Raw genomic sequence first — 24,541 nt, forward strand, 5'->3', positions numbered from 1 at the left:
CTGCCTTGGCTTCCCAAAGTGTTGGGATTACAGGTATAAGCCACCGCACCCAGCCTAATTTAATTTTTTTTTTTTTTTTTTTTGTAGAGACAGGATCTCACTTTGTTGCCCAGGCTGGTCTTGAACTCCTGACTTGAAGTGATCCTCCCACCTTAGCCTCCTGAAGTTCCAGGATTATAGGCATGAGCCACTGCACCCAGCCCCCAATGATGCTTAATTAGTGTCAATCAGCTCAGAGCAGGAGGCAGCCAAGATATACCAGAGTAGTTCTGTCTACACGTACTTTCTAGTTCTACTTTCTCTCTGACTGTAATCTCTCTTGTTGCAACCAAAGTCTATTATGCCATTTCAATAGATTCAGATAATGGTAAGCTGCTATCATGTGCCTAAAAAAAAAAAAATCATTTTATAGTGTTAACAATGGCATCAATTTGCATTATTTGGAAGGTCCACTGAATTAATATAAAGGTGACTTTTTGGAATATATTTGAAAGAAGTATTTATTTTTATTGAGTAGACACTCAATAATTGATATAATTGCTAATACAAGCAGATATCTTCTGGGCCTATTCAAATTATTTAAACAAAACATTATGAATTAACTCATAACCCTATTTGTAAATTTTTGTTTTCTAAAGTCACTATGCTGTACACTAGTAGTCATTAACACCTTTTTCATCAACTTTAAGAAAGCACCAATTTTAAGCAACTCATATTGATAAGAAAGAAAAAATCTAGCAATTAACATTATAAGACTCTGTTTTAGGATGTATCTCAGTATCTATGAAAAAATGGTAAGAGCTAACATTTATTAAACACCTATTATCACTTAGGCACTGTGAGCTAAGCATTTTACATAAATGTTCTCTTTTATTCCCTGCGAAATACAAGGGGATAGGTACCTTTATGATCTCCAGTTTACAGATGATGAAGCTGAGGGTAGTTATTACAGTTCACAAAGCTGATACATGACAGAACTAGAGTGAGCTCAGAACTGTCTGACACTGGAGCCTGAGTTCCAAGCTACTATGTTTAGAATATCTTCTGTCTTAGTCTGTTTTCTGTTGCTATAGCAGAATAACTGAGACTGGATTATTTTATTTTATTTATTTATTTATTTTGAGACAGAGTCTCACTCTGTCACCCAGTAGCTGGAACTACAGGTGCCTGCCACCACGCCTGGCTAAATTTTTTTTTGTATTTTTAGTAGAGACGGGGTTTCACCATGTTAGCCAGGATGATCTTAATCTCCTGACCTCGTGATCTGCCTGCCTTAGCCTCCCAAAGGAGACTGGATAATTTATAAAGAAAATATATGTATTTCTTAGAGTTCTGGAGGCTGGGAAGTCCAGGGAATAGGGGCTGCATCTGGTGAGGGCCTTCTTGCTGCTGCGCACTCTCTGTGGAGTCCTGAGGTGACTCAGGGCATTGCATGGCGAGGGGGCTCATGAGAGATGTCCAAACTGGCTTTTACACCAGATCCACTCTTGTGATAACTAACCCACCCCCTCCACAACCCGTTAATCCATTAACCCATGAGTGGAATTAATCAATTTGTGAGGTTACAGCACTCATAAACCAATCACCTCCCCAAAATCCCATCTCTCAAAACTGCAGACATGAACTTGGAAGGTACACATTCAAACCATATCACCTTCTATCATTTTATTTACTCTTATTAAAATTGCTTTTCTTAGTTGTCTCCCCTTGGATTAGGGATGTAGAACCTTCTATTTGTCTACCAAAAGGATTAGTCAGTCTAACAGTGTATGCAAAATAAAAACAACCTAATTCAGTTTTTCCCTCTAAGAATCAAATTTATAAAGACCTACACATTTTTTTTTAAATAAGAACATAAAAATTTATTTAGTATGACAGAGGCATTCTACAAGGGCAGCTACTCTGAGTGATGGCACTGATTATTAGAGCAATATATTGAGAGAAATGAACTCAGTGAAGCTTTGGACCAAAAATGATGCAAATTTCTTAAAGGTGATGTTTACTCCAATGAGAAGGAACTATACTTAAAGGCAGCCAAGTGGCTTTCCTGTTTGTATTTCCTTGATCTGTTTGTTTCCATTGCTCATAAATAGCTGGTATAGGGATTCTCACATACTCCACTAACTTGGGCCTTATAGACATTAAAATTAAACATTATTCCATGGATTTAGAGGTCTGCAATTGGTTCCTTGACCAGGGTGCACATCAGAATTACCTGGGAGCTTTCTCAAAATACGTGTACCTGGGCCCTTCCCCCAGCCAACTTACATGGAGTTCCTAAGAATAGGCTGAGGTATCTGCATTTTAAAATCTCTCTTCTGGATAATTTTGATGCTAGCTCCAAGTTAACTGGTCTGGTATTAACTTTCATCAGAGCCAAATTTCTAAAGAAAGTGGTGCCTAGAGATGCCACAGAGCTATCAGTCAGAAGACCTGGCTCTACTTTTCCGGTTACTCATGACCATTTTCTGGATCTATTTCTCTACCTGCAAACTTTAGAAATTATCAATAAACCAATCAACAAACATTCAACACATTCTCACAGTATGCACAAAACTAAATTATAGCTTGGCAACTGTTGCATACCTGTATTCTCTCTTCTCCTTAGTGACCTTGCTCTCTGCTTAAAAGGAAGAGTCCATAACTATTAGTCTGGCAAATTTAGCCCGGATCCACTTTTCCTTCATCATTCCAGGTACAAACCTCACAAACACACTCACATACACAATTTCTTTCTTTTTTTTTTTTTTTTTTTTTTTTTTTTTTTTTGAGACCGAGTCTTGCTCTGTTGCCCAGGCTGGAGTGCAGTGGCATGATCTCCGCTCACTGCAAGCTCCGCCTCCCGGGTTCACGCCATTCTCCTGCCTCAGCCTCCTGAGTAGCTGGGACTACAGGCGCCCACCACCATGCCTGGCTAATTTTTTGATTTTTTAGTAGAGAGGGGGTTTCACCCTGTTAGCCAGGATGGTCTCGATCTCCTGACCTCTTGATCCGCACGCCTTGGCCTCCCAAAGTGCTGGGATTACAGGCTTGAGCCACCGCGCCCGGCCAACATACACAATTTCTAATAGTATCTCCTCACTCCCCAGCATGGTAATACAAAGTCCATTCCATGATCTACATGACCTGCCCCTCCCCCTGTGACCTCCCTGATTTAATCTCCTGCTGATTTCCTCCTCGGTCACTTGGCTCAAGCCACACTTTGCTATTTCTAGATCATGCCAGGCTTGCTCCTGCCTCGGGACCTTTGTGCTTGCTCTTCTGTCTGTCATGCTTGTTCCTAGGTAACCACATGGCTCCCTTCATCACTTCCTCCTGCACTTTACTCAAAGTGCTCCCCTCAGTGGGGACTTCCCTGGCCATGCTATCTCCATACTCCATCCAGACATTTCACATACTTCTTGCCTGTTTTACCTTTTCTCCCTATCCCTTATCACTATCAACCTTCTAAGTCCATCTCAGAATGTGAAAAGAGAGAAGATGCCTAAGAAAATGCAATAAAAACAAAAAATAGACAAAACCCCAACCAAAAACCCCGCAGGAGTTTGGTATTCCATTGTATAATGAACAATGAGAGAGGATAAAATTCTGGCCAAAGGCAGAGTAAATCCAACAAGGATGAGGAAGAAGGTAACAGAAAGGATATTCATTTATATGAATAAGCAGATTTTCTACTTTCTTTTTTTTTTTTTCTTTTTCTTTCTTTTTTTTTTAGAGACAGAGTCTTGCCCTGTCACCCAGGCCGGAGTGCAGTGGTGCGATCTCAGCTCACTGCAACCTCTGCCTCCTGGGTTCAAGTGATTCTTGTGCCTCAGCCTCCCGAGTAGCTAAGATTACAGGTGTGTGCCACCATGCCTGGCTAATTTTTGTATTTTTAATAAAGACAGGGTTTCACCATGTTGATCCGGCTGGTCTTGAAGTCCCAGCCTCAAGTGATTTCCCCACCTCAGCCTCCCAAAGTGTTAGGATTACAGGCATGAACCACTGCACCCGGCCAGTTTATATGAATAAGCAGGTTTTCTAGTTTTGATACTACTTTATTTTTTTGCTCAAATTATCATAGCTTTGGACATTGAGAGCACTTTCAGTTTCCTCCTGTCTCTTTGACATAGCCCCATCAATATGTATTTGTTTTGTTTGTTTTTGAGCACTTTCTTACTTTCTGGCACTATAAGATGTTTTAAGCTTATCTTGTATATATCCTGCTCTGGTCAAAATCTAGAATTTAAAGTATGAGAACACATCCCAAGATAAAAGGACAAAATCAGATTCTATGAAGACTGTTAGCAGTAACAAAGAGAGACCACAGAAAATGGCCAACAAGAGGGCAGACATAAGAGTTCAGTAGTGATACTGGAGTTTAAGTAACAAAGTCAATTTCCATATAAGAATGCAAATGTGGCTGGGTGCAGTGGCTCACGCTTGTAATCCCAGCACTTTGGGAGGCTGACGCGGGCAGATCACCTGAGGTTGGGAGTTGCGAGACCAGCCTGACCAACATGGGAAAACCCCGTCTCTACCAAAAGTACAAAATTAGCTGGGCGTGGTGGTGTGCGCCTGTAATCCCAGCTATTCCAGAGGCTGAGGCAGGAGAATCACTTGAACCCGGGAGGCAGAGGTTGCCATGAGCTGAGATCGCACCATTGCATTCTAGCCTGAGCAACAAAAGCAAAACTCTGTCTCAAAAAATAAAAAAAAATAAAAAATAATACAAATCGATTCTTATGGATTTCCCAGAGACTTGGTGGACAATGTCTGGTGACTGCAATGTGGCTGCGGGAGGGCATGATTTTGCAGATTTGCTGGGCCCAGCAGACATGGCAAGTCCTGGCTATCTATGAACTCAAGCACAGAAACCCAACGGGGACATTTAGGGGAAAGCTCAATACAAGGAAAACCAGTAGTAACAACATGGCAGGACTGAGAATGATGCTGCTACCTTAATACAGCATAAAGAATACAGATGTGGCCAGGTGTGGTGGCTGGTGCCTCTATTCATTTATTCAATCATCAAGAGATATTTATAATGTCTTGAGTGCCAGTTTGGTACCAAGCACTTTTCTGGGCACTGGGATACATTATTGAACATGACAAGCTTCTCAGCCCGTCAGGACAGTTTCGAACATCTGGCTGTGGTGACCACAGTCTGTCAGTGTTCCCCACTGCCCCGAACCTGGTGATTTCCTCTTGAGTATAAGACAATACCACTCAATGAACTGGACAGAGACTTCATGAAAGAGGAACTAGGTGAATGCCTGGAAATAACTGGGATATTAGTTTTGAGTGGCACAAACTTCTGCCATTTTAGTGTACGACTGAAAGAGCTGCACACTCCTGTGGCTAATTCCACAATGACACGACCTCTTCCAACCCACTGTGGATCCTCTTTGCAAATTTTACATGGTCTTGAACAGGTTAATTTTTCAAGCCATCACCTCTTTCTTCTATTCCCTTTCCTCCAAAAAATCCACCAAAACAAAGGAAACAAAGTTCTAAAACAAGAAAGTGGAGGGTATATTTCCTCTTCATGATTTTGCCTTTTCATGCCCTTCACATCTGGCCTCTGCCACAACTGGCAGCAGAAATGCTAACTTTTCATGAGAAAGGCTTTTCTGGGGGATGTGTGCCCCTGGCAGCAGTGACAGCGGGTGGCAGGAAGTACAGGAAACCTCATGAGATGGCCTGTTCTGGAACACTTGCCAGCCTGCTTCTGCAGACTCATGAGGTTAAGAGAAACATACAACTTACCGGGGAGGTTATTGGAACAGAGCCCCAGTTCTCGATTGTTTGAGGTTCACTCATAACTGGCAAAATGACCACAGGGCACAACCGCAAGAGTTCCAGCCACAGCCTGTGGCCCCGGTGCTACATGTTGAGATGCTTCTGATTTTAAGCACCCAGGAATGCTGCTGGTTTGAAGCACCCAGGAAGCCCAGCAGTTAATGTTGGCAATGAAGGGCAGTTAAGTGAGGCTGGCTCTGCTAGTGCTATGACATGTGGGCTCATGGTAAGACACTGTTACTGAAGCCTTGCGAGGTCATGTGAGAGGGGAGGGATGATAACCCCTCCCTGTTTTTATGAGGTAAGAAGGTAGCTGATTCTGAAGGGAAAGGGAAGAAGTCTGGGTCATAGACCAGAGTTAACCTCTGTGGAAGACTCAGGATGGGGCCCTGTGATTACTGTTTTGCATTTCTGGACAATTTAACTGGTCACACATGAATATAAGCTTTGAGATAAAGACGCTGGGCCCAAGTCACCAAACTTCCAAAAGTTTCGTCACTTATTTTTATTTTTATTATATTTTTGAGATGGAGTCTCACTCTGTTGCCCAGGCAGCTGAAGTACAGTGGCCATGATTTTGGCTCACTGAAATCTCCACCTTCTGGGTTCAAGCAATTCTGCTGCTTCAGCCTCCCAAATAGCTGGGATTACAGGATAATTTTTGTATTTTTAGTAGAGATGGGGTTTCACTATGTTGGCCAGGCTGGCCTTGAACTCCTGACCTCAGGTGATCCACCTGCGTTGGCCCAAAGTGTTGGGATTACAGGCATGAGCCACCATGCCCAACATTCATCACTTTATTTATTTATTTATTTATTTATTTATTTAGAGATGGTGTCCAGCTCTGTCGCCCAGGCTGGAGTGCAGTGGCACGATCTTGGCTCACTGCAACTTCCGCCTCCCAGGTTCAAGCAATTCCCTGCCTCAGCCTCCCAAGTAGCTGGGATTACAGGAGCCTGCCACCATGCCCAGCTAATTTTTATATTTTTAGTAAAGACAGGGTTTCACTGTGTTGGCCAGGCTGATCTCAAACTCCTGACCTCGTGATCAGCCCCCCTCTGCCTCCCAAAGTGCTGGGATTACAAGCGTGAGCCACCGTGCCCAGCCTCATCACTTATTAAGAAATGGAAAGATAGGGAAAGAAGAAAGGGAGGAAGTGCGGGGGAGGGAAGGAAGGAAGGTTGGGAGGGAGGGAGGGAAAGGAAGAAAAAGAAAAAAAATAGGAAGAAAGAAGAAGGGAAGGGGAGGGAAAGGAACGGGGAAGGAAGGAAAAAGAAAGAAAATTCTTCTGACAAATACTGTTTTCTGAAGAGCAAGCTCCATTCTGAAAGTGCTGCATTAGAGCCAACACAGAAGGACTGGACCCCGGCCTAATGCTCCACCCCATGTAAATCCACCCAGGCACATGCCCAGCTACTGAACCCTTTGGTTTTCTGCCACATCTGGTCATCTGATTGCACGCCTTGAGAGCTGGACCCCTGGGATGGTTTGGCTCTGCCTTTCGGACACAAAGGCACTAGGCCAGGCACAGCATCTAATGTGCCCAGCAGGTGCCTTCTTCCAGCAACACTGTAGGTAGTCTAATTTGGAGGAAGAATGGGAGCCCAGCCACTCTATGGCCAAAGACTAGAGATAGGCCCTGGGCCAGTCACTGCTCAGGCCTTGGATTTTGAAAACCCACTCTGCCACTCCTCTCTCCTGGAGGGGAACTCCCCCCTAGGCTGGAAACTTAAAGAGTAGAGCTGGGGATTGTGAGGCTGGGTGAATGACAGCCCTGGAACTGGGCCTGTGAGTCAGGAGACTCAGAGTGGGGCCCAACATTGTTGTGCTCAGTTGAGAATTATCATCTGACTCCCATACTGGGGATGCTGATAAGGCCCTTAACCTGCTAGTGGGAGTGGTGAGAGGCTTCCTGCACTGCTGATAATTTGGACAGAGGTATTAAATAATTGAATTACAAAATGCAGCTGATGATACAGATGCTAAAACACTTAATTTGTCTTTTTAAAGCAAGCTCCAATATCATTATTAAGTGGACTCTCCTCTCTGCTCCCCACCTTACACAGCTGGCTTGGAGATTTGACCCATCTTACACACTCTTTCTCAATCTGCCATCAAGCTCTAATAGGGAGCATTTCTTTAGCAGATACCCATGCAGCTAATACAATTAAAGGTCTATTAGAAAAAAAACAAAAACTCTTTTCTAAAGCCTGGGTGTGACCCATTTATTTAAGATAAGAGGGGGTACTCAACTTCTGTTGGGTGTGAGTGGAAGATGCAGGGTTTATATAAGTATGACTCCTTGGGCAACGACTAAAATTCAGCTGTCTCCACCGTCATCACCAGCAAAGACATAAAAACACATGAGAAACCCTGCCACATAGATTGCTTACAGGCTGGCCAGGCAGATAGATTCTTTTGTTTTGTTTTGTTTTGTTTTCAAGATGGAGTCTAATTCTGTTGCCCAGGCTGTAGTGCAGTGACGTAATCTCGGCTCACTGCAACCTCCGCCACCTGGGTTCAAGTGATTCTCCTGCCTCAGCCTTCTGAGTAGCTGGGATTACAGGCGCGTGCTACCACGCCCGGCAATTTTTGTATTTTTAGTAGAGACGGGGTTTCACCATGTTGGTCAGGCTGGTCTCGAACTCCTGACCTCGTGCTCTCCCTGCCTCAGCCTCCCAAAGTACTGGGGTTACAGGTGCGAGTCACCGCGCCCAGCCTAGATTCTAAGCAATGTCTTTAACTAGAGCTACTGTTAAAGTTGCTTTTTTGTTTTACTTGAGCTAAAAATCCTTTTATAAGTAATACCATAGTCATCAAAAGACTAGGATAAAAAAAATTAAATCCCTGCTCACCGTGAATATATTTCCAAGCAACATCCAAAGTAACAATCTTTTCTGCAATAATAATGTTGTGATGGTATAATACTTTCACCAGCCTTATCTACTGTGATCCTTATGATAACTCATATGAGGTAAATTAACCCAGTTTTACCATTCTCAGTTTCCAGCGTGGATCAAAACCATGCAATATGCTGTTGAAACATGTGCCTTTAAAAAAAAAAAAAACTCCGGACATGGTACTGGGCCAGAAACTGTGATAGAAGCAGGATGCCTGCCCATGTGACACATCAGACTGCTCTTTTTTTTTTTTTTTTCTGAGATGGGGCCTCACTCTGTCACCCAGGCTGAAGTGCAGTGGCATAGTCACCACTCACTGCAGCCTTGACCTCCTGGGCTAAAGCGATCCTCCCACCTCATCCTTCAGAGTAGCTGGGACTACAGGCACACACAACCATGCCTGGCTAATTTTTAATTTAAAAAGAGACAAGAGTCTCACTATGTTGCTCAGGCTGGTCTCTAGCTCCTGGGCTCAAGGGATCCTCCCACCTTGGCCTCCCATAGTGCTGGAATTACAGGTGTGCGTTACTGCACCTGGTCAGAACTACTCTTCTTGAACTGGGTCCTGTCATATCCATCAGTCATAACGTCAGATGGGCCCAGCAAAATTCATTATACAATAGAAGTAAGTGGTATACACTTGGAACTGAGCAAAGCAGGAAGAGGGCACAGCAGGCTACACAGCAGAGCTCAGACTCCTGGCACCCACCACTGTTACACTGGCACCCATCCCTTTTCTAACACCCATGGCTATATGGGCAATTCTTAACCAACAGCTAAAGGAGGATCAAGAAGTCCAAGCTTGCTTTAGGGATGGGTTGGCTTGGTATTCGTGTGCAAGTTGAATGTTGATGACAGCTGCACTTAGTGTCACTCAGGCCTGACCTTGAAAAAGACAGGGGCAAGAGAAAATCCTCTCAGTGAACAGAGCTTTGAACAATGCACATGCCTATCCACTTTGTCTGGAAAGAGAAGTGGTTCGAGGTTAGAATATATGTAGAACTGTGTACTGGAGTATAACTCAGTCAGAGGTTTGGGATTTTATTTTCCAAAAAATGACTCTTGCCCCCTGGGGCAGCTTCCCTTAGCCCCAGGACTGGCCTGGCTCCTCTCTGGGGTCCTTGCTGTACTCAGAGGGCCCCCTCATAGGGTTATGTGACCCACTCTTTCTAGGGAGCTAATGGACCATGATGGCCTAGAGTCCATAGCTCATATAGAGAACATGTCACAGATACTTTCTGAAACTCTATCTCCAGCTCTGGGTTAGGGCCCCTCCTGGCACAGACTTCTGAGAAGCTTGAATAAGGCCCTGTCATTTTCTATACCGAAATTAGCTAAGAACAATACAGATCTAATGCAAACATATTTAGAGGCATGTGGAAAGTAGGTTTAAATTTGCATTTATTTATTCATTTTTAAGTTTTATTATATTTTTTTAGATGGGACTCACTGTGTTGCCCAGGCTGGAGTCCAGTGGCGTGATCTCAGCTCACTGCAGCCTCCTCCTTCCAGGTTCAAGCGATTCTTGTGCCTCAGCCTCCTAAGTAGCTGGGATTACAGGCACCTGCCACTACACCTAGCTAATTTTTGTATTTTTAGTAGAGATGTGACTTCACCGTGTTGGTGAGTTTGGTCTTGAACTCCTGGCCTCAAGTGATTCATCCACTTTGGCCTCCCAAAGTGCTGGGATTACAGGCATGAGCCACCATGCCCGGCCTAAATTTGCATTTATAACAGTCTGGTAGAGCTTTGTGGTGAGAAGGAGAAGGAGATTTCTCAATTAGCCACTTGATTAGTGATATAACTTAAATATTTCAGATTGCAGTTTAGCTCACAGATTAAGGGAGAATGAAAAACCATGCTGAGATCTTTCAAGAAATTAATCAACAAGCGCCATTTCTTTATCATGGAAAGACTGGCCTGGGAAAGCCCTGACTCTTTCCTCTTCTGGTTCTGCAGCTTCCTCAACATCACCAAGCTACCAGGAAAGCATAATATAAAAAAGGGCTCATCCTGAAGGATGATATCCTTGTTGCCATGAATTCTTATAACATTAAACTGGCAAACAAATGCAAGAATCATGATTATGATGATAGTAGTAATATTTTAAAGTAATACTATAAGGTAAAATTGTTATCTGTGGTTTTCGGCCTTTACTTTATATAAGAAACACTTGGGGAGATTTAAAAGGCACAACTGGCCTCTATTTCCTGAGATTCAGAATCAGTTGCTGTGGAGAGAAGAGCTAGGTGTCTATATTTTGTTTCTTTAATTGATAAATAATAGTGTTAGCAGCAGATCCGTACAGATCTGCAGCAACCTCAATTCCCTTTTTTTTTTTTTTTTTTTTTTTGAGATGGAATCTCACTTTGTTGCCCAGGTTGGAGGGCAGTGGCGTGATCTCGGCTCACTGTAACCTCCACCTCCCAGGTTCAAGCAATTCCCTGCCTCAGCCTCCTGAGTAGTTGGGATTACAGGCACCTGCCACCATGCCCGGCTAATTTTTGTATTTTTAGTAGAGACGGGGTTTCACCATCTTGGCCAGGCTAGTCTTGAACTCCTGACCTCGTGATCCACCCACCTCAGCCTCTCAAAGTGCTGGGATTACAGGTGTGAGCCACTGTACCGGGCCAGCAACCTCAGTTCTTGCCTCCTCAGAAAAAAGAATTCAACCCAGGGGCATAAGGCAGAGGGAGAGACCGAGACAAGTTATACAGCAGGAGTGAAAGTTTATCAAAAAGTTTTAGAGCAGGAATGAAGAAAATAGAGTACACTTGGAAGAGGGCCAAGTGGGTGACTTGAGAGATCAAGTGCGCAATTTGACCTTCAACTTGGTGTTTTCTGTGCTAGCAGGCTTCCCGGGTTGTGTTACGTCTCTTCTGATTCTTCCCTTGGGGTGGGCTGTTGGCATGTGCAGTGGCCTGCTAGCACTTGGGAGGGGCCACATGCACAGTGTGTTTATTGGAGTTGTACATATGCTCACTTGAGGCTCTCTTCCCTTACCAGTTGGGTGTTCTAGAAGAAGGTCATATACCAGTTAAACTCTGCCATTTTGCCCCTGAGTGTGCATGCTTGAGCCCACTCGCCCACCTCCTGAGATCTTATCAGGAAGCTGCTGCTCACCAGTTTCAGGTGTTTCCTATCTATTGGGAGACACTGGCTGCAACCAATTATTATTGGTTTAGCCACCACCTGACCGTCACCTGATGGTCACCTGACATTCCTGGTGCAGGGGGAAGTGAGGGGGCACCTTCTCCTGCCCTTCTCATGTCTAACTACCTACTGCTATAACAATAGTTGAATAGTTGTACATGTAATTTTGGGGACCACGTGATATTCTGATACCTGTACACAATGCGTAATGAGCAAGTCAGTGTATTTGGGATGTCTGTCACCGCAAATAGTTTTCTTTGGGTTGGGACCTTTATAATTCTTCTATTTTGAAATATATAATAAATTATGGTAACTATAATCACCCTACTGTACTATCAAATACCAGAAGTTATCCCCCATAATTGTATATTTGTACCCCTTAACCATCTTCTCTTTATTTCCCCTCTGCTTTCCTTTCTGGCCTCTGGTAACCATGATTCTACTCTCTACCTCTATCAGATCCACTTTTTTAGCCCTTACATATGAATGAAAACATGCGATATTTGTCTTTCTGTGCCTGGCTTATTTCGCATAACATAATGACTTCCAGTTCCATCTGTGTTGCTGCAAGTGACAGGATTGCATTCTTTTTTATGGCTGCATAATATTTCATTGTGTATATCTGCCATATTTCCTTTATCCATTTATCCATTGATGGACGCAGGTTGATTCCATATCTTGGTTCTTGTGAATAGTGCTGCAATAAATATGGGAGTGCACATATGGCTTTGATATACTGATTTCCATTCTTTTGGATATATACCCAGAAGTGGGATTGCTGAATCATATGGTAATTCTATTTTTAGTTTTTTGAGAAATCTCCATGCTGTTTTCTATATGGCTATATTACCATACATTCCCACCAACAGCGTACAAGGGTTCCTCTTTCTCTGCATCCTTACCAGCATTTGTCACTGTTTATTTTCCTTTATTTATTTTTTAACTTTATTTATTAATATTAATTATTTTTTTGACAGCTCTCACTCTGTAGCCCAGGATGAGTGCAGTGGCGTGAACACGGCTCACTGCATCCTTGACCTTCCAGGCTCAAGCCTTTCTTCTGCCTCAGCCACCTGAGTAGCTGGGAATACAGGCACACACCACCATGTCCTGCTAAGTTTTTATAGAAACAGGGTTTTGTCATATTGCCCAGGGTGGTCTTGAACTCCTGGACTCAAGTGATCCACCCACCTTGGCCTCCCAAAGTGTTGGAATTATAGGCATGAGCCACCACACCTGGAATATTTTATTGTTTTAGAGACAGGGTCTACTTCTATTGCAAGGCTGAAGTGCAGTAATGCAATCATAGCTGACTGCAGCCTCAAATTCCTGGCCTCAAGTGATCCTCCTGCCTTGACCTCCCAAAGCACTGGGATTATAGATATGAGATACCATGCCAGGCCTATTTTTTGTCTTTTTGAAATAGTCATTCTAACTGGAATAAAATTATATCTCATTGTGGTTTTGATTTGCATTTCCCTAATGATTGATGTTGGGCATTTTTAAATATACCTGTTGGCCATTTGTATGTCTTCTTTTGAGAAATGTCTATTCAGGTCTTTTGCCCATTTTCAAATTGGATTATTTGTCTTTTGCTATTGAGTTGTTTGAGTTCCTTCTGTATTCTGGTTACAAATCCCTCGTCGGATGGATGGTTTGCAAATAAGGATTTTCTCCCATTCTGTAGGTTGTCTTTTTGCTTTGTTGATTGTTTCCATTGTTGTGCAGAAGCTTTTTAGCTTGATGTAATCTCATTTGTCTATTTTTGCTTTTGTTGCCTGTGCTTCTGAGGCCTTATGCAGATAAATATTTGCTCAAACCAGTGTCCCATACCATCTCCCCGGTGTTTTTCTTTTAGTTGTTTTATAGTTTAAGGTCCTACACTTAAGTCTTTAATCCATTTTGAGTTGATTTTTGTATATGGTAAAAATGAAGATCTAGTTTCATTTTTCTGCATATGGATATCCAGTTTTCCCAGAACCATTTATTAATGAGGCCATTCTTTCTCCAATGTTCTTGGGGCTTTTGTCAAAAATGAGTTGGCTGTAAGTGCATGGATTTATTTCTGGGTTCTCTATTCTGTTCCGTTGGTCTACGTGTCTGTTTTTATGCCGGGACCATGCTGTTCTTGTTACTATAAGGTATCTGTCTTTTTAAAAAGCCCACAGAAAATTTAATGTGCAGTCTAGGTGGGAAACCACTGAACCAGACCTTTACCTATTACTAGGTGATTCCTGTCCCCATAGAAGAAAATACACTGGTTGTGACTGGGGATGAGGTGGGAGGCAAAGATACAAAAACCATCAGAAAGAGGCTCTACAGAAACCAGATAAATGAAGGCATATTTTCAGTGACACCCTGTTAGTCTCCATATTCAACAAAGATCCTGTGAACCTTTCAACCCACACTATTGTATAAAATCCACATTTCAAGCATTAATGCCAAATTGTTTATTAATAGACTGTAAAAGTAAGGCTATTGTTTAAAAAATTTCTTTGATTTGAGTTTCTTAAATGGGCAAGAAAATTTCCTATTAGAGCTTTGTTCTGTTTCTTACATCAATGAGTTAGTGAGTCATTTAACCGAAATTCTTTTTTATCTTTAAAACAGAGATAATGATTATTTTAATAACTTGAAAGGTAGTCGTGAGGCTAAATTATACAAAGGCACTTTTCAAAGAGCTAAACATTGATATGTAGTACTATTGTTATTTACTATTATTTCATTACATTTTCACTCCACATATGACTTGACTCAGTGGGCCTTAGTCTTGTTTTTCAAAAGGAGAATTTGGGAAATTACTCTTGTTATTATAATCTGTCTTCTTAGTGTCCTTATTTTTATTTTGGTTAACATCCTCAGTAGCAAAAAAACTGGCAGAAGTGCTAAATAGGTGACCCCCACCAAGTGACTCACAAAGGCAAAGTATTGTAAAGGGTTCTTCTCTCCTAGGTTATTTAATAGTACTTTTTCTGACCCCATCTCTACTCTCATATTATATAAATACCCATTTGAAGGCCCATGGAAAAGTCAGTGATTTTAGTGCACATGATCACAATAACAGAGCTGTCCACAGAGGGCTGTTGTCAGCACAGAGTGAGAAGGTGAATACGAAAACACTTGGTAAACTATGAGGTGCTGGACATGGCGGCAATGGTGGTGGTGATGATGATGGAGATGATGGTGTTAATGACAGTGACAAACACCAGTTTGCTAATCCTGCATAAATATGTAGGAACATGAACTACTGGTCCCCACTAGACTAATAGGTGTACCAGGGAGATAGGACAGCCTCAGTAAAAAGGATAAATCCTGTGGAGTGAAGTCAAGGACTGACCAGCTCTGACGACGATAGTTCTAGGTCTCCACCCCATCCCTCTCCAGTCTAGGAAATGCCAAACAACTTCTATAGCAGTCTTCATTGGGTTTTCTTCTGCATGTTACTGGTTTTTGTTGTTGTTGTTTGTTTGTTTGTTTTTTGAGATGGAGTCTGGCTCTGTCGCCCAGACTGGAGTGCAGTGGCAAGATTTCAGCTCACTGCAAGCTCTGCCTCCTGGGTTCATGCCATTCTCCTGCCTCAGCCTCCCGAGTAGCTGGGACTACAGGTGCCTGCCACCACGCCCGGCTAATTTTTTGTATTTTTAGTGGAGACGGGGTTTCACCCTGTTAGCCAAGATGGTCTCGATCTCCTGACCTTGTGATCCACCCGCCTCGGCCTCCCAAAGTGCTAGGATTACAGGCGTGAGCCACCGCTCCTGGCCTTTTTTTTTCTTTCTTTCTTTTTTTTTTTTTTTTTTGTGAGTTGGAGTCTTGCTCTATCACCAGGCTGGAGTGCAGTGGTGCGATCTTGGCTCATTGCAACCTCTGCCTCCCGGGTTCAAGCAATTCTCCTGCCTCAGCCTCCCTAGTAGCTGAGATTACAGGTATGCGCCACCACTCCCGGCTTATAATTTTTGTATTTTTTGTAGAGACAGGGTTTCACCATGTTGGCCAGGATGGTCTCAATCTCCTGACCTAGTGATCTGCCTGCCTCAGCCTCCCAAGTGCTGGGATTACAGGCATGAGTCACCACCCAGAAACACTGCATGTTTCTTCTTAGTTCACTAGAAGTTTCATTATACATGTCTCTTGCTTAACTAAGCTCCTCCTCTCACACCATCTGGGCAGGTTCCACTCTGGAGACCTCAGGATGGGACGCAAACATTGTCAAAGGGCGGAGTGCAGGAAGGCAGGAGCTGCGGTGAAGATCTGTTTACTGATCCTCAGGAAAGGTTCATGAATTCCTTGTTCTTACCACCAACTGACTGCTCATTCTCTAACAGCTAAGTGCTCATAAGAGAGCCGCACTTTTGAGAGGAAATCTGTGGGCTAAGACTAAAAGCCAGGATGCTTGTTCTGAGTCAGAAACTAACTTTCAATGTGACTTGGAGGAAATTAGTCTTAGGTTTCTCGCTTGGTAAATGGGAATAACAGTACCTATCTTTCAGAAGTTATAACCTGGATGTTTATAGGTTGAAATTTTGTTTACACTTGTATTTTAAGATTTTTAAAAAATGCTTTAAGCAGGACATATACTCAGACACAAACCTCATCATTCACTTCCTGTTGTTTTCCCAAAGTATTGTCTAATTCAAAGCTTTAGTGAGGGGATACCTTGAGGTAATAAATGGAATGCCCAGGGGTTCATTCACTCCTCTAGCAAACATTTCACTGCTTACTAAATCCCGGAACCTCACCCAGTGAGGCCCTGGGGTTGCCGGGAGGAATGAGATGCCATGGCCACCCTGGGGGAGTTTCCAGTTTTGTGGGAGAAGGCAGACACAGAAAAGCACTGGAAATAGCAAACTAACGCAGGAAAGAAAACCAAACACCTCAAGTTCTCACTAATAAGTGGGAGCTAAATGATGGGAATTCATGAGCACAAAGAGGGGAACAACAGACACTAGGGTCTACTAGAGGTGGAGAGTGGGAGGAGGGAAGGAGCGGAAAAGGTAACTATGGGGTACAGGGCTTAATACTGGGTGATGAAATAACCTGTACAACAAACCCCCATGCCACGAGTTTAGTTATATAACAAACCTTCACATGTACCCCTGAACCTAAAATAAAACTTAAGAAAAAAAGTACATGCAGTTACCCCAAGTGCTCAGAGCAGGCAGCTGCAATTCCATTTTTGTTTGAAGATTTAAAAGACTTCATAGGGGAACAGGGGGTGGGAAAAATTGAAAAAATTGGATTACAAACTAAACCAATGTGAAAAATTTATTAACTTTCCAAAGAAGTTCACCTGTATTTTTTTTTTTTTTTTTGCAAATATAAGAAGTATCATTATCTCTTTTTTAAATATGGGGAAAGATGGTACTAAAATTATGTGAACTATATATAGGGTCAAGACAAAGAAAATCTTGGCAGCCTAACTCCTAGTGAATGCTCTTTACATTAAACAGTGCTCCTCAATTCTTGTACCTGCCTAAAAGCTGCCTTAACTTCTTCACCTCTCCTCTCTTTCACATTTGTATATCACCCTTCTCTGGGACCTTTTTTTTTTGTGTGTGTGTGAGAGAGAGTCTTGCTCTGTCACCCAGGCTGGAGTGCAGTGGCATGATCATGACTCACTGCAGCCTCAAACTCCTGAGCTCAGGTGATCCTCCCACCTCAGCCTCTTGGGTAGCTGGAACTACAGGTGTGTGCCACTATGTTCAGCAAATTTGTTTTTGTTATTTTGTAGAGATGGGGTCTCACTATGTTGCCCAGGCTGGTCTCAAGTTGTCTCAACTACTGGCTCAAGTGATCCTCCCACCTCGGCATCCCAAAGTTTTGGGATTATAGGTACGAGCCGCTGTGCCCAGCTTCCTCTCTTTTTTTCCCCATGCAGATGTGGCCCAAGTTGTGCCTTTGTTCTCCCAACTCCATCACCTTCCTTTGACTCCCTCTGGGTATTCCTTTCAGGCTAAGCAGGTGGCTGGCTGTGAAGTCAGGGAAAACAGTCACTCTCTCTAGCATCACAGCTAGTGGGGGCCTATGACCATCCCACACTGGTCTTATCTCTGAGAATTCTTCTGAGAAGTCCCATAGCTTCAGTAGCAGGTTTGACTGACTCAAGGGACGATTCTTTTGTTTCTTTAGGTCTCAGTGGCTCCTCTCCCAAAAGAACTTACATTGGATGGAGAAAGCAGAATCATCTCTACCTTGAGTGACCATTCCCGACTCTAGAGAGTGACTTGATGTCATTCCTTCTTCTTCCTTTTCTTTTTTTTTTTTTTGACAGAGTCTTGCTCTGTTGCCCAGGCTGGAGTGCAATGGCGTGATCTCGGCTCACTGCAACCTATGCCTCCTGGGTTCAAGCAATTCTTGCGCCTCAGCCTCCAGAGTAGCTGGGATTACAGGTGTGCACCACCACACCCAGCTAAGTTTTGTATTTTTAGTAGAGACAGGGTTTCACCATGTTCGCCAGGCTGGTCTCAAACTCCTGACCTCAAGTGATTCTCCCTCCTCAGCCTCCCAAACTGTTGGGATTACAGGCATGAGCCACCGTGCCCAGCCTCATTCCTGCTTCTTGAGGGAGACTTTCAATATACTCTGCACAAGCTTCCCATCCTATTTATATATCACTTCTGAAAATTGGCTCCTAAAAGAAGCCAGCCAGTCGTGTTGCATGGTGTTTTTTCTGCATGGCCTAGCATGCCAAGTAGCAAGCCATACCTGCAGGCCAAATCTGGCCCACTGCCTGTTACGATGCAACCCATGAGCTTTGAATGGTTTTTACCTTTTGGAATGGTTGAAAATAATCAAAAGAACTATAGTATTTAATGATGTGAAAATTATATAAATTCAAATTTCAGTGTTCCTAAAGTTTTGAATGTCATCAATAAAAGTTTGTGGAAATTTGTTTTCTCCCTTGCTATATAAGTATTTAAAGAATCTCTTTGATTTTGTTTCTTTTTTTTTTTTGAGACAGAGTTTCATTCTTGTTGCCCAGGCTGGAGTGCAATGGCATGATCTCGGCTCACCGCAACCTACGCCTCCTGGGTTCAAGCGATTCTCCTGCCTCGGCCTCCCAAGTAACTGGGATTATAGGCATGTGCCACCATGCATGTATTTTTAGTAGAGATGGGGTTTCTCCATGTTGGTCAGGCTGGTCTCGAACTCCCAATCTCAGGTCATCCACCTTCCTCGACCTCCCAAAGTACTGGAATTATAGGCGTGAGCCACCACACCTGGCCTTGATTTTGTTTCTTAGCCTTTAAGGCCTAAAATACTTATTATCTGATTCTTCTTTTTTTTTTTTTTTGAGATGGAGTCTCACTGTATCTCGCCCAGGCTGGAGTGCAGTGGCACGATCTCGGTTCATTGCAGCCTCTGCCTCTCAGGTTCAAGCGATTCTCCTGTCTCAGCCTCCAGAGTAGCTGGGACTACAGGCATATGCCACCACACCTGGCTAATTATGTATTTTTATAAAAATACTAGAGAAGGGGTTTCACCATGTTGGCCAGGCTGGTCTCGAACTCCTGACCTCAGGTGATCCACCCACCTTGGCCTCCCAAAGCACTGGGATTACAGGCCTGAGCCACCGTGCCTAGTTATTATCTGATTCTTTATAGAAAATGTTTGTCAACTCTGTCCTTCTTTTTCCATTTCCTTCTTGTTCCTCTTTTTCTAGGAAGGAGTTGAGCTTCAGCGGAAGAAGTTTGTAAAACCTGCCTGAATGCCCTAAAAACTCCCCATTCTCTTCATGTGCTCCTAAATCCAAAATGTCTTTCTTTAGAAGGCTGAATCAGATGTGAAGGCTGTCTTCAATACTCTAGACCAGTGCTGCCCAATAGAACGTTGTGCAGTGATGGGAACGTTCTACAATTGCTGCTGTTCAGTACGGTAACCACTGGCCACATGAGGGTATTGTGCATTTGAAAGATGGCCAGTGTGACTGAGAAACTGAATTTTCAATTTCATTTAATTTTAATTAACGTAAATAGCCACATCTGTCTAGAAGCTAGTTCATCAGACAACATTACTTGTTCAGTGAATCTGAACAAGTGTCAGACGAATTCAGGAGGGAAGCAAGAGAAATTTTGGTGGTCAGCAATCTGAGTTCCTACAAAGAACCCTGATTTTTATACTGACTGGTTTTTAAGTTTGATTTGCTTATTTTGATTCTAATCAGCTTAGCAAACATTTATTGAGTACCTATTATGCTTCAGACATTTGCCCAACATTTACATGTATAATGGTAGCATAGGTTCCTGATGTCAAGAGCTCTGAGTCTAGAAGTGAGATAACAAATTAGGCACTTATTCCCCAAAGCAGGAGTAGTGTTTCCTCAGGTGCCACAGCTTTTCTTATTCTTCTCTCTCTCTCTCTCTTTTTTTTTTTTTTTTTTTAAGAGACGGGGTCTTTATCTCGTGCTCAGGCTGGAGTGCAGTGGCTTGATCTAGGCTCACTGCATGCAATCTCAACATCTGGGGCTCAAGCTGTCCTCTCACTCAGGCTCCCAAGAAGCTGGGACCACAGGTGCACGCCACCACACCTGGCTAATTTTGTTTATGTTTTGTAGAGACAAGGTTTCACTATGTTGCCCAGACTAGCCTCCAACTCCTGGGCTCGAGCAATGTTCCTGCCTTGGCCTTCCAAAGTGCTGGGATTATAGGCACAAACCACTGCACCCAGCCAGGTCCCACAACTTTCCTCTCAGAGGCTGTACTGTCTTTTCATAATGGCGGTCTTACCCCTTGCTTGAACCTTCACTTTCTCAATTCTGGAACCTTCTACATTGCTCATTGTTGCTTCTACATCTTATAGATTCCTTATTCTGGGTGCTGGAAACTTCTTCCTCTAACAGTGGAGATTTTTCTCCAGAGAACTACTCTACCTGCCTGTTACTGGCTGATACATCTCTGACCAAAACAACTGTATACAGGACAAAACCTCAGTTCTTCAGGGTCAGGGTAGGAAGTCAGAGGTAAGAGATCCATAAATCTGTACTCTCCCCAAGCCACAAGCTGTCTCTTTGGATTAGCATAGAGTAGCAAATGGCCATGGGGCATGTCCCTTGGGTCCCCTGAGTCTTGTGGAACTGGATTAGTGACCTAACTGTGTTAGGCCCTGCTGCAGGCAGCGGCTTTCTTTGGAAGGACATGAGGTGGTGTGAGAAATCACACAACTTGTTGTGAGACCACAGGGGCGGATAATGCTTCATCTGCCTTCATCACAATGTTTGAACCTTAATCCTTTGATGATAGCTTTGCCACAGAATTTTTTTAAATCTCTGGACATTTTTCCAAACTCTGTTGAATTTCATTTTGCTGACTTCATCTCATCCTGTGTGTTCCAGGTACTGGTGTCCGGTAATTCTATTAGAGCAAACTTTCTCTTGAGGTTTTGGGGAAAAGAAGGAGACATTCTTCATATTGACTCTCTTTGGAGGGAGATAGGACATGAGTCCAGGAGTGCAAATGGATAGACAGACACAAGAGAATGCTTTGTCTTTGAGCAGATCCCAGAGTGTCATGGGCATCAGGTAGGGGATGGAGCTTGAACAGAAGCCTGGTGAAGAATTATCTGCTCCCTAACCCCTACCCAGGGTCACTGCAGAGTGAAATTCTGGCCCATGGTCTGTCTCCCACATGGTCAGCATGGCCTCTGTGGCAGACTGCTTTGGCTTTGCAGGTGCAAGGTTTCCCATGAGGCCATGCTGGAGAGCATCACCAGAAACAATTAAAAACACCCTTGGCCTATTGTCATTGTCACTCATGAAGCCAAATGGAGAAGGAATGTGAGGGGGTAAAGTGTCGAGGGGGGCAGGGAGTGAGTGGGAAAGAAAGAATATGAAAGGTGTCATCTGGGTGAGTTTGGGCCCATTCACAAGAATGCAGCAAAGTGCAGAGAGGTGGGGGCGTCTGCATGAACCTGAAACAGGCTCAGATGACTGTTAATTTATTCTGTCAGAATTTCCCCATCCAATCAGTGACCTTCCAAAGGAAAGGGCTATATTTTTGTTGAGTGTATTTTCAATGTATAGTATACTTGTTTTTAAAGCTAAATGTGTGTGTGTATTTTTAAAATCAGCTTTTAAATGTAATTTGAATCTTTGCTAAGTCAGAAGACATCTCCTGAGTGCTCCAGGGTAGAATACATTTAGTAGGTTTTTATTAGTACAGTAATAAGGGTGAATAGCTGAAAATGAATGCTTGAGGTTTGAAAGGTTGTATCCTCTCCTGAGTTTCTGGAGCATTCTATTACAAGATTATTACAACCATTACCTTGGTTTCAGCTTCCTAAGAGCCAATGGTTGAAGAACTTGGGCTGTTTCACCTTGGGCAGGCTAAGGGATGAACAAATTTCATGAAGAAATATAAACAACAATAACACATGGCTTCAGATTTGCTCAGGCCAAATCAAGAATAAATGAGCTGAAATAGCAGCAGAGAGAATTTTGATTAAAACAAAACAAAACTCACACACACACATACATTGTGTCTTTTACTGCTCCAGTCCTGGCAGACTCTGTGGGTGAATCCAGTGTTTTAAGAGGGACAAAAATCTGTGACGATATGGGCAGAGGCAGGTAAGCAAACTGAATGCCCAAGATCCAGCTGATGCTGTTTCTAGAAGGCTCCTCCTTTCCCTTTCTGACCTTACCCAGCCCGAGTTGAAGCTGCACCTTCTTACAGTAAATACCAGCAAAGCTCCACCTAACAGGGGCTTCCCAAAAGATACTCTGGACAGAATACTCCGGCTCATAGCCCAAGTTCCATTTGACTTATGGCATCCTGGACTTACCTCAAAGTAGTATGTGCTTAGAAGACACTTTCTCCCCATAGACAACAGAAGTCCTCAGTGCCCTACAAACATGTGAAGAATGTCAGGAGTCCATCATGTGTCATGGGCTGAGCCTCCAGAGAACTAAGTTCTAACCTGGTTATATTGTGAACTGGCCATCAAGCAAGGGTGAGTAGCCTACCCTCTATGAGCCTTGCTATCATCGCCTGTATCACGAGGGATATTTGACTAATAATCTCTAAGATCCTTCCCAGCACTGACATTTTATAATTCTCCTGTAACTTGTGCTTTCCCTGTTCTACACTTAAGTCAAGGTTCCAAAAAGGGTCACATTAAGAATGATCATTGCTGTGCCACGGGCTCCTGCATCCTCCACCCTCTCTGTGAGATCTCTCCTTTAGGTTTTATCAGGAATCCTCAGGAATCTTTTGCAGGTGCTCACATGATCCCACACGGACTCTGCCCCATGAGGGTGCTGATGTCTGCCAATGCTGCTGCCACCATGTCCCGAAAGATATAGACAGTTACAGTCTCAGAAGAATTCGGGATCCCCCAAATGCTGCTGTATTAGCACAGAAACAGACAGAATGTTGCTCCTTCCCACTTTAGTTATGTTTTCTCCCCGGCATCAAATTGTGCTGTTTGCATCTCCCCTAGCTTCTGAAAACTGGCTATTGCAGCTTCAGTGTACAGTTTTTTTGTTTGTTTGTTTTGTTTTTTACCTGGAGCCAAGGGAGGAGCCCACTGATGTCTGAAGTACCCAAGCCCGCTCCACTCCAGGATGTAGATTCCTGCCACCAAAATCCCCTTCCAAAGTGACCCTTGCCCCGCCTTTCTGTGACACACACCCAGACAGGTCTGAATTGCTGAAATGAATGCTATTTAGGCTGAACTGGGGGGACCCTGATATGCTATTTAAAGAAAAAAGAAATGAGAAATCACAGGAATCTTGAAGCTATTCATCTTGAGGACCATTCACGGAAGCAGTGAAATTAAACACAGCATCCTTTAATATATTCCCTCTACACGTAAGCTTGGGCTATTGTTCCTTCATAATGCCAATTTACCTCTGGGAGTTTGAGAGGCGGGTACTCATGTCCTCTCAGCACAATCACCAAAGCACTGCACCAGGTATCAGGAGGAAACAAGAACAAATCGATTGTCAGGAAGCCTGACGGTTGACCCAAACACAGCAGAGCTACAGAAAATTGTTTTGCAAAGTATTTCTTACGTAGCTGCCTGCGGTTGTTCAACCTGATTCTTAGACTGGACTGGAAGAGGAAAACCGCTCATTCATCTGAGAAGCCTTCGTGTTGCTATTTTATTAAGGACAGAAACATGAAGATAAAAAAATCCATGGTTCTGCCTCATTTTCTGCTCCCTCCTTGACTTTTCTCTGCAAGTCTCAAGCACTCTTTCTGCTCTATGGGCAGTCATCAATAGGAGAAAAGACTGATTTGATTTAAACTTACAGCTTCCTTTTAAAGGGCTCCTTCTTGCTCACCTGCTCATTTGATTAACTGGGGGCACAAAGAGGGTAGGAAATCCAAGAAGCAAAAGTGAAGGTCCCCAGATAATGCATACAGAATCTTTAGTGGTGAACTGTTGGGCTGGAAAAATTGTCAACATGGAATCTAAAATGGGTTCTGTCATTTGTAAGATCCTTTAACCATCCTACTTCTCTTAATAACCATGTGAGCTATCCCAAAATAGATTTACTATTAGAAGACCTATTAGAAGACACAGCGGGTATTATGGATGTGTGTTTAAGCCACAGTTTGAGCAAGATTGCATTTCTGTAGAATCATGATCTATGAAAACTTTCTGGTTGAATTGTTCATGTTACTAGTAAATGAATTTCTTTTTAAGAGAGTGTAGAAGAAGCTGTGGAAGAATCCTGCCAACAGCAAGAGTGAAGATGAAGCTCTATA

The sequence above is a fragment of the Chlorocebus sabaeus genome, chromosome 25 (assembly GCF_047675955.1).
Source record: "Chlorocebus sabaeus isolate Y175 chromosome 25, mChlSab1.0.hap1, whole genome shotgun sequence".
Taxonomy (NCBI): Eukaryota; Metazoa; Chordata; class Mammalia; order Primates; family Cercopithecidae; genus Chlorocebus; species Chlorocebus sabaeus.